This window comes from Cervus canadensis, chromosome 2 (assembly GCF_019320065.1).
Source record: "Cervus canadensis isolate Bull #8, Minnesota chromosome 2, ASM1932006v1, whole genome shotgun sequence".
NCBI classification, from domain to species: domain Eukaryota; kingdom Metazoa; phylum Chordata; class Mammalia; order Artiodactyla; family Cervidae; genus Cervus; species Cervus canadensis.
In genome coordinates this window covers 15,826,189-15,835,123 of record NC_057387.1, presented here as the reverse complement: position 1 = coordinate 15,835,123, position 8,935 = coordinate 15,826,189, and positions in this window count along the sequence as shown.

Below are 8,935 nucleotides of genomic sequence, written 5' to 3'. Positions count from 1 at the left end.
TTGGTGCATAGAAAGCTCAAAGGCATTAAAGTCTCAAAAGGCAATATCTGGTTCTCCAGAACTGGTTTCCCTTTTCCCCAGTGCTGTTTAAGGGAAAAGAAGAACCTAACCACCTCCAGCCAAACCAGTTACCTTTGAGCTACTTAGTACCCTAAGCTGTTGGGGAGCTAGTGTGTCCTTGCAGACTGGGAAGGAAATTTTGTTTGGGAAGTCCTGAATTTGAATCCTTTCTATATGACCTTGCCTATTTAACCTCTAGGTGGGGAAGCAAGTAGTCTAGTGGTAGAAAGGGAGAGTTTTTAAAGACCACATAGGGTTGGGAGAGAGTCATGTTGACATAACCAACCTGACCCAGTTTTGAAGTTCCTGTGTTACAACTAAATGGAACGTGGGACTAAAGATATTTAGCCCAGACAAATGTTAATAACCTTAAATTGGAAAGAGTAAAAAAGATGTTTGTCTGGGCAAGGCTAATCTTAAAGATAGCTCATTAGAACTCTGACTCCCCCAAGACTGTTTTGTTGCAGAGGTACTGATTGGCAGTGGGCAGGCTACCCTTTGAGATCTTCACATTCAGGGCTTCCTGGACATGTTTGGGAGAAAGGGAGGGAGCTGCAGGGTGAGTGGGTTCCTTTACCCTCTTCAGCCACACAGTTTGGTATGACCCAGTCTCTGAGATCCCTCACCACTGTCCTTCCCAAATACTTTGAACTTAGCAGAAGATGACTAACAAGTATGTGTTCTTCAGGATATTTTTAAGTGTGTATCTTGGGTGCCGTCCTCTGTGAGCCACTGAGATTTTCTGTAAGAAAAGGGGTGAAAGAGGCACGGAGGCATCCGGGGGGTGAAGGGCTGCTTTGTGGGTCCCAGTGAAGCTGGGCAGTGAGGTGACCACTGGATCTTAAGCCCCCTTTCTCTCTTCCTCTATATCCCTCTGACCACCACCACCCCATTTTTTCTCTTACCCCTTGAAAGAATTTCCAGTGTGAGCAAAGGAACTTCCCCACCAGTCATGGGCCCTGCAGTCCCACCTGTTGCTCTCTGCAGTTCCAAATCTCCTTGAGACTTCGTCCCACTTCTGCCAAACTCAGTCTTTAATAATTAGAGTGCCTAGGTGGAGTGGAGTGTGATAAAGAGTCAGCCTAGCTCCCGGGTCATCCTTTTACTCATTCATCCACCATCTGCCAAGGACTTACAGACACAAACACATCATTTGTCAGGCATTGGGAGTACAGAGAAGAGATTGATGATGGATCATTAAAGTCAAGGGAAAGTTTTACAGAGAAGGGGGAAGAATATTTGAAGGAGAGAACAATACAAAAATGTACAGAGGTCTCAGATGTATGCCGGGGAAAGCATTCAGCAGTCCTTCATATTAGGATGGGAGACACAACTGACCAGATTGAGTAGCTTGGAGCCTAATTGTCTTGCTAAATACCTTTGGCTTTATGATTTGGGTGATGGGGAGTCATTGAGTTTAAGCAGGAGAGTGCCATGGGGTGATTTACACAGAATGGTGGAACAGGAAAATGGGCTAAAGGGAGGAAGACCATGAAGTCTAGGGAACTGATGGGTTAGTCAGAAAAAAAAAAGCTGGCCTGAAGCTGGACCAGCCATGTCCTCAGCAGTTATCTCGCCATCTGATGTCTGGGATTCCTGTCACGTGAGAGAGGAGTCAGGGGTGACCTGAGCTACCACAGAGGGAAGGAATGAGACATAACTCGTCTCCCTGGCCTGCTCTTGCTCTGTCTCCCTAGCGCCCTCATGTGGTGACACCATGCCTGATCTAAAGCCAGTGGAAGCGCTGCTGCCCAACCCAAGCTTCACCACAGGTACCCACTCCCCTTGGCCTCATACCCTGGAAAGAACTAAGCATTCAGGCAAGAGGGGCTAGCAGAGGACAGGGCTCCAGCCCCCATAAGCCCAAGTGGCAGCCCCTTTCTCCCGTCCCCAGGTCCCCTGGAGCCTTATCAGGTGTACTGAAGTAGGGACCTGTGGGGCTCCCAGGCATGGAGGCGTTTCTGTCCATTCCACAGACAAGACTCCATGACCTCCCTTGTGTTCCAAAGGGCATATTCGAACAGTTAACGAAGGGAGGAACAGCCAAGAAATCACCTGAGTCGTAATTAAAGTTGAGGGGAGAGGGGCTTTCCAGGTGGCTCAGTGGTAAAGGATCCACCTGCCAAGGCAGGAGATGCGAGTTCAATCCCTGGGTCAGGAAGACCTGGAGGAGGACATGGCAACCCACTCCAGTATTCTTGCTGGAATAATCCAATGGCTAGAAAGAGCCTAGCAGGCTATAGTCCATGGGGTCACAAAAAGAGACCGAGCCCGACTGAGCGCACACAAGATTAAAGGGACCAGAAAAACTCAAGATTAGACGAGCACCTGAGAGTACAAGCCCTACACACACTCTAATCTTGTCAGAGGCCCTACCTTTGAACCAGTTATTAAACCCCTCATCAAGGTCTCTCAAGGGGAGACACAGAAGCCCACTGGCCACTTTACCTGGCAAAGCAATAAAGCTATCCTTTTCTGCTTCACCCAAAACACTGGGATTTGATTCACTGGCACCAGTGTAGAGGGAGGCCGAGCTTTTGGCAACAATACTCACCCATCAGCAATGAATAGCACCCAGACCAGCTCTGTAAGTGGGGCAGGCCTGGTGGGCGACTCCTAGAAGGGGGCAAGGGGCCCAGAGAGGCTGGGACCTGGGAGGAGACCTTGTCTGGCCTGGCCTGGCCTCTGTGTCCCCTCTCCTGTCCACCCCCCTTGTAACCCCAGGCCTCCCACTACCTCTCCCACTGATTCTCCAGGCAATGTGAAGAAGGCCAAGGGCACCCAATCTTCCAGATCCCTGGGGACCTTTAAGAAGTCACCTCTTGCTCCCTCCCCTTCCCTCCAAACACTCACCTATAGACACAGGTGTCACAGTAGGGGCATATCATCTTTCTAATCCTGGACCTTCTCCAGGCAACACCTCCAGCCTCTTAATTAGGAAATCTCCATATCTCTAAACTCATGTTCTGTTTCTGACTTTTAGCTGGTAGTGCCAAGGGGAGAGGTGTTCCAGGGGCTGCTGGATGCCCTACACTCTTGCCTAAAAGGGCTTTCTGACCTCACCACACCCATTCTAGTGACTCACCCAGGCAGGATGATCCCCCGCACCCCCCGCCAAGGGTAGAGTCTGAGACCCAGGATGGTTCTGGGACCTGTGATGGTGGCAGCAATCTACCACCAACCACCAGACAGGGCCTCTTACTGTGTGAGCAGACCAGTAGACCTGGGGTATCTATGGCACCACGAAACCTCTTTAAAGGATTCTCTTGATTCCCCATTTAGTCTTGGTTTGATTTCTTTACCTTTTAGTGTAAGGTGATTATCAGTTTAAGACTTAAAAACATCTATGTGTTACCAAGTCCAAACTCACTCTGCTCGCCACACAACAGGCCAACAAATCCAAGAGACAAGGTGTTGAGGCAAGGAGTATTACTTCAATCAGAAAGTTGGCCGACCAAGAAAATGGTAGATTAATGTCTCAAAATGATCATCTTGTCAGGGTCTGGATGCCAGGCTTTTACAGAACCAAAGATGGAAGTTGTGAGGAGCTAAAGTCAAAAGGCAGAATAGAGAGGGAGAGACACTGAGGAAGTAAAGTAAGACAGGTCTTCAGTCTTGCAAAACATCTCCCAGAAGGGCCAGGCTTTGGAAGGGGTGTGTTAATCTCTTCTTTTTTTAGCCATTCACAGGTGAGCAGGGTCAGATTATCTCTCTCTGAGCTGAACAAAGGCACTTTTAACAGGCAGAGGAGCAGGATCCTCTGAGGCATGACCCTGTGTATGACTATAACGACGACAGAAACAAAAAGCAAGTCAAAGAAATAGTTCCAACATAGAGTCAGAATTGATCCTTTGAAACAGGTGGTATGGTAGGGGGTGCTGCAGAGAGAAAGCCAATTCTGACTCCAAGTTGGGAAGTGCTTCTTTGACTTCCTTGCCATTGCTTTTGTTGTTACAATCATACGTAATAGCTTGCCTCAAAGGACCCTGCCCTTCTGCCTGACTGTACTAAAGGGCCTTTGTTCGGCTCCTAGAGAAATAATTTGACCTTCAGTTCAGTCGCTTAGTCCTGTCCGACTCTGCGACCCCATGGACTGCAGCATGCCAGGCCTCCCTTGTCCATCACCAACTCCCGGAGCTTGCTCAAACTCATGTCTATTGAATCAGTGATACCATCCAAACATCTCTTCCTCTGTCATCCCCTTCTCCTGCCTTCAATCTTATCCCAGCATCAACGTCTTTTCCAATGAGTCAGTTCTTCACAACAGGTGGTCAAAGTATTGGAGTTTCAGCTTCAGCATCAGTCCTTCCAATGAATATTCAGGACTGATTTCCTTTAGAATTGACTGGTTGGATCTCCTTGCTGTCCAATGGACTCTCAAGTATAGTCCAAATCTCACATCCATACATGACTACTGGAAAAACCATAGCTTTGACTAGATGGACCTTTGTCAGCAAAGTGATGTCTCTGCTTTTTAATAGGCTGTCTAGGTAGGTCACAGCTTTTCTTCCAAGGAGCAGGCATCTTTTAATTTCATGGCTGCAGTTACCATCTGCAGTGATTTTGGAGCCTAAGAAAATAAAGTCTCTCACTGTTTCTATTGTTTCCACATCTATTAGCCATGAACCAGAGGCCATGATCTTCATTTTTTTAAATATTGAGTTTTAAGCCAACTTTTTCACTCTCCTCTTTCACTTTCATCAAGAGGTTCTTTAGTTCTTCAATTTCTGCCCTAAGGGTGGTGTCATCTGCATATCTGAAGTGAAGTGAAGTGAAGTTGCTCAGTCGAGTCCGACTCTTTGTGACCCCATGGACTGTAGCCTGCAAGGCTCCTCAGCCCATGGGGTTCTCCAGGCAAGAATACTGGAGTGGGTTGCCATTTCCTTCTCCAGGGGATGTTCCCGACACAGGGATCGAACCCGGGTCTCCCTCATTGTAGGCAGATGCTTTACCATCTGAGCTACCAGGGAAGCCCCCTGTATATCTGAGGTTATTGATATTTTTCCAAGCAATCTTGATTCCAGCTTGTGCTTCATCCAGCCCAGCATTTCACATGATGTACTCTGCATGTAAGTTAAATAAACAGGGTGACAATATACAGCCTTGATGTACTTCTTTCCCGATTTGGAACCAGTCTGTTGTTTCATGTCCAGTTATTGTTATAGCCACGCTTTCCGGGAAACAAACTCACTCAGAAGGACAATGCAGATAGTGGAGTGCAGTTTATTACACCGGCGGGCCCAAGGCAGAGTCTCCTCTTAGCCAAGGACCCCGACCAGCATTTGTGAAAATCTTTTATACCCCATGTGTATGATGTGTACGTGTCCAAACCCACTACCCCAATTCCCTTGAGACTTACATAAACAAAGGAAGGGTAAATACAACTACAATAACCCCATCATTCACGTGTTATGTGTTCAAACAGTCAATAATCAATAAGCCCGCAGTTACATTCCAAATAGTTAATAACCGATAAGCCTGTGCTTACATTCTGATAGATAGTGTCCAGAGGCAAGGGTGATTAGTGTCTGTTTTCTCTTCTTCAAGATTCCCCTGCCCAGAGAGGGGTCTTATCCTTCCATTGTCATTCCCACAGGCGCTAAGCACAGAGTTCAGAGTTCACTGGAGAGGTGGCCGTGCACGATCAGCACAGACAGGCCTGAGATGGAGTCCAGGCCCTATGAATTCCTTCTTCATTATAACTGTTGGTTCTTGACCTGCATACAGGTTTCTCAGGAGGTAGGTAAGGTGGTCTGGTATTCCCATCTCTTTCAGAATTTTTCAGAGTTTGTTGTGATCTACCCAATCAAAGACTTTGGCATAGTCAGTAAAGCAGAAGTAGATGTTTTTCTGGAACTCTCTTGTTTTTTCCATGATCCAATGGATGTTGGCAATTTGGTCTCTGGATCCTCTGCCTTTTCTAAAAGCAGCTTGAACATCTGGAAGTTCACGGTTCGCGTACCATTGAAGCCTGGCTTGAAGAATTTTGAGCATTACTTTCCTAGCATGTGAGATGAGTGCAATTGTGAGGTAGCTTGAACATTCTTTGGCATTGCCTTTCTTTGGGATTGGAATGAAAACATCTTTTCCAATCCTGTGGCCACTGCTGAGTTTTCCAAATTTGCTGGCATATTGAGTGCAGCACTTTCACAGCATCATCTTTTAGGATTTGAAATAGCTCAAATGGAATTCCATCACCTCCACTAGCTTTGTTCATAGTGATGCTTCCTAAGGCCCACTTGACTTCACATTCCAGGATGTCTGGCTCTAGGTGAGTGATCACCTAGAGTGATCGTGGTTATCTGGGTTACGATCTTTTTTATATAGTTCTTCTGTGTATTCTTGCCACCTCTTCTTATTCTGACCTTGCCCACCTGTGAATAGAAGAGATTAACACACCCCTTCTAAAAACTGGTCATGCCCTTGAAGATATTTTGCAAGACCGAAGACTCTTTCACCTTACTTCCCCACTGCCTCTCCCTCTCTCTTCTGCCTTTGACTTTCATTCCTCTTTGCTTCTTTCTCTATAAGTCTACAAAAGATCCTGGCATCCAGACCTCAACAAGATGGTTATTTTGAGGCACTAGCTAGCCTCCCATCTTCTCTGTCAGTCAGTTCCCCAAATAAAGTCCCTTCCTTGTCTTAACCCCTCGTCTCTCAGATTTATCAGCAAGCAGAACGAGCTTGGATGCAGGTAGTGGGGGTAGGAGTAGGTGTTAGGCCGCTCAGTCCTGTCTTACTCTTTTCGACCCCATGGACTGCAGCATGCCACGATTTCATGTCCATCACCAACTCCCGCAACTTGCTCAAACTCATGTCCATTGAACCAGTGATGCCATCCAGGCATCTCATCCTCTGTCCTCCCCTTCTCCTGCCTTCAATCTTTCCCAGCATCAGGATCTCTTCTAATGAGTTGGCTCTTCTCATCAGGTGGCCAAAGTTTTGCAGCTTCAACTTCAGCATCAGTCCTTCCAATGAATATTCAGGACTGATTTCCTTTAGGATGGACTGTTTGATCTCCTTGCAGTCCAAAAGACCCTCAAGAGTCTTCTCCAACACCACAGTTCAAAAGCACCAATTCTTCAGTGCTCAGCCTTCTTTATGGTCCAACTCTCACATCCATACATGACCACTGGAAAAAACCATAGCTTTGACTAGATGGACCTTTGTCAGCAAAGTGATGTCTCTGCTTTTTAATATGCTGTCTAGGTTTGTCATAGCTATTCTCGAGAATCTCATGAACATTATGAAAAGCTTTGTCATACTCCTTTGCCAATTTTGAACTAGTCCATTGTTTCATGTCCAGTTCTAACTTTTGCTTCCTGCTCATTTGGTCCTGCAAGAGTCATACGTGACTTAGCAACTAAACAAGAGTGCCACGATGGGACTTACACAAGAAATATATATTTGGTCATCAGTCCCAGTTCCTGCCACAAGGTCCTAAAGTCCTTAGAATTTCCTGTGACTATGCTAAAGCTTTTGACTATGTGGATCACAACAAATAGTGTAAAATTCTTAAAGAGATGGGAATACCGGACCACCTTACCTGCCTCCTGAGAAGCCTGTATGCAGGGCAAGAAGCAACAATTAGAACTGGACACGGAACAATGGACTGGTTCCAAATACTCCTTTCTGGAGTACATCAAGGCTATATATTGTCACCCTGTTTATTTAACTTATATGCAGAGTACATCATACAAAATGCCGGGCTGGACGAAGCACAAGCTGGAATCAAAATTGCCAGGAGAAATATCAATAACCTCAGATATGCAGATGATACCACCCTTATGGCAAAAAGCAAAGAAGAACTAAAGAGCCTTTTGATGAAAGTGAAAGAGGCGAGTGAAAAAGTTGGCTTAAAACTCAACATTCAGAAAACTAAGATCAATGGCATCTGGTCCCATCACTTCATGGCCAACAGATGGGGAAACAATAGATACAATGAGAGACTATATTTTCTTGGGCTTCAAAATCACTGCAGATGGTGACTGCAGCCATGAAATTAAAAGACGCTTGCTCCTTGGAAGAAAAGCTATGGCCAACCTAGACAGCATATTAAAAAGCAGAGACATCACTTTGCTGACAAAGGTCCATCTAGTCAAAGCTATGGTTTTTCCAGTAGTCATGTATGGATGTGAGAGTTGGACCATAAAGAAGGCTGAACACTGAAGAACTGGTGCTTTTGAATCATGGTGTTGGAGAAGACTCTTGAGGGTTCCTTGGACAGCAAGGATATCAAACCAGTTCATCCTAAATGAAATAAGTCCTGAATATACATTGGAAGGACTGATGCTGAAGCTGAAGCTCCAATACTTTGGCCAACTGATGAGAAGAGTCAACCCATTAGAAGAGATCCTGATGCTGGTAAAGACTGAAGGCAGGAGGAAAAGGGGAGGACAGAGGATGAGATGCCTGGATGGCATCACTGACTCGATGGACATGAGTTTGAGCAAGCTCCAGGAAATGGTGAAGGACAGGGAAGCTGGACACAACTGACGGACTGAACAACAACAACAAAGTCTAATAAAGATGTCTTTTTTTATGTGAATAAGGTGGCTTTTTGAAAGCTCCAGGTAATCTAAGGGGGTGGACTGGGGCTGGTTGCCAGGGCAATCAATCAAATCATTAAAGCCTTGGAACTCTCATTCCCTTCCCCAGACCTCTAGGGAGGGGAGAGGGGCTGGAGGTTGAGTTTTGTTAATGAAGTGGTTTGGACTGGACAGGGAAGCCAGACATGCTGCAGTCCATGAGGTAGAAAAGAGTCAGATACAACTGAGCGACTGAACAACAACAACGAAAGGATAGTGATTGGTTGCCAGAAGAACCAACCTGGTAATTAGAGGGATGGAACTTTCAGTCCCACTCCCCAACCTCC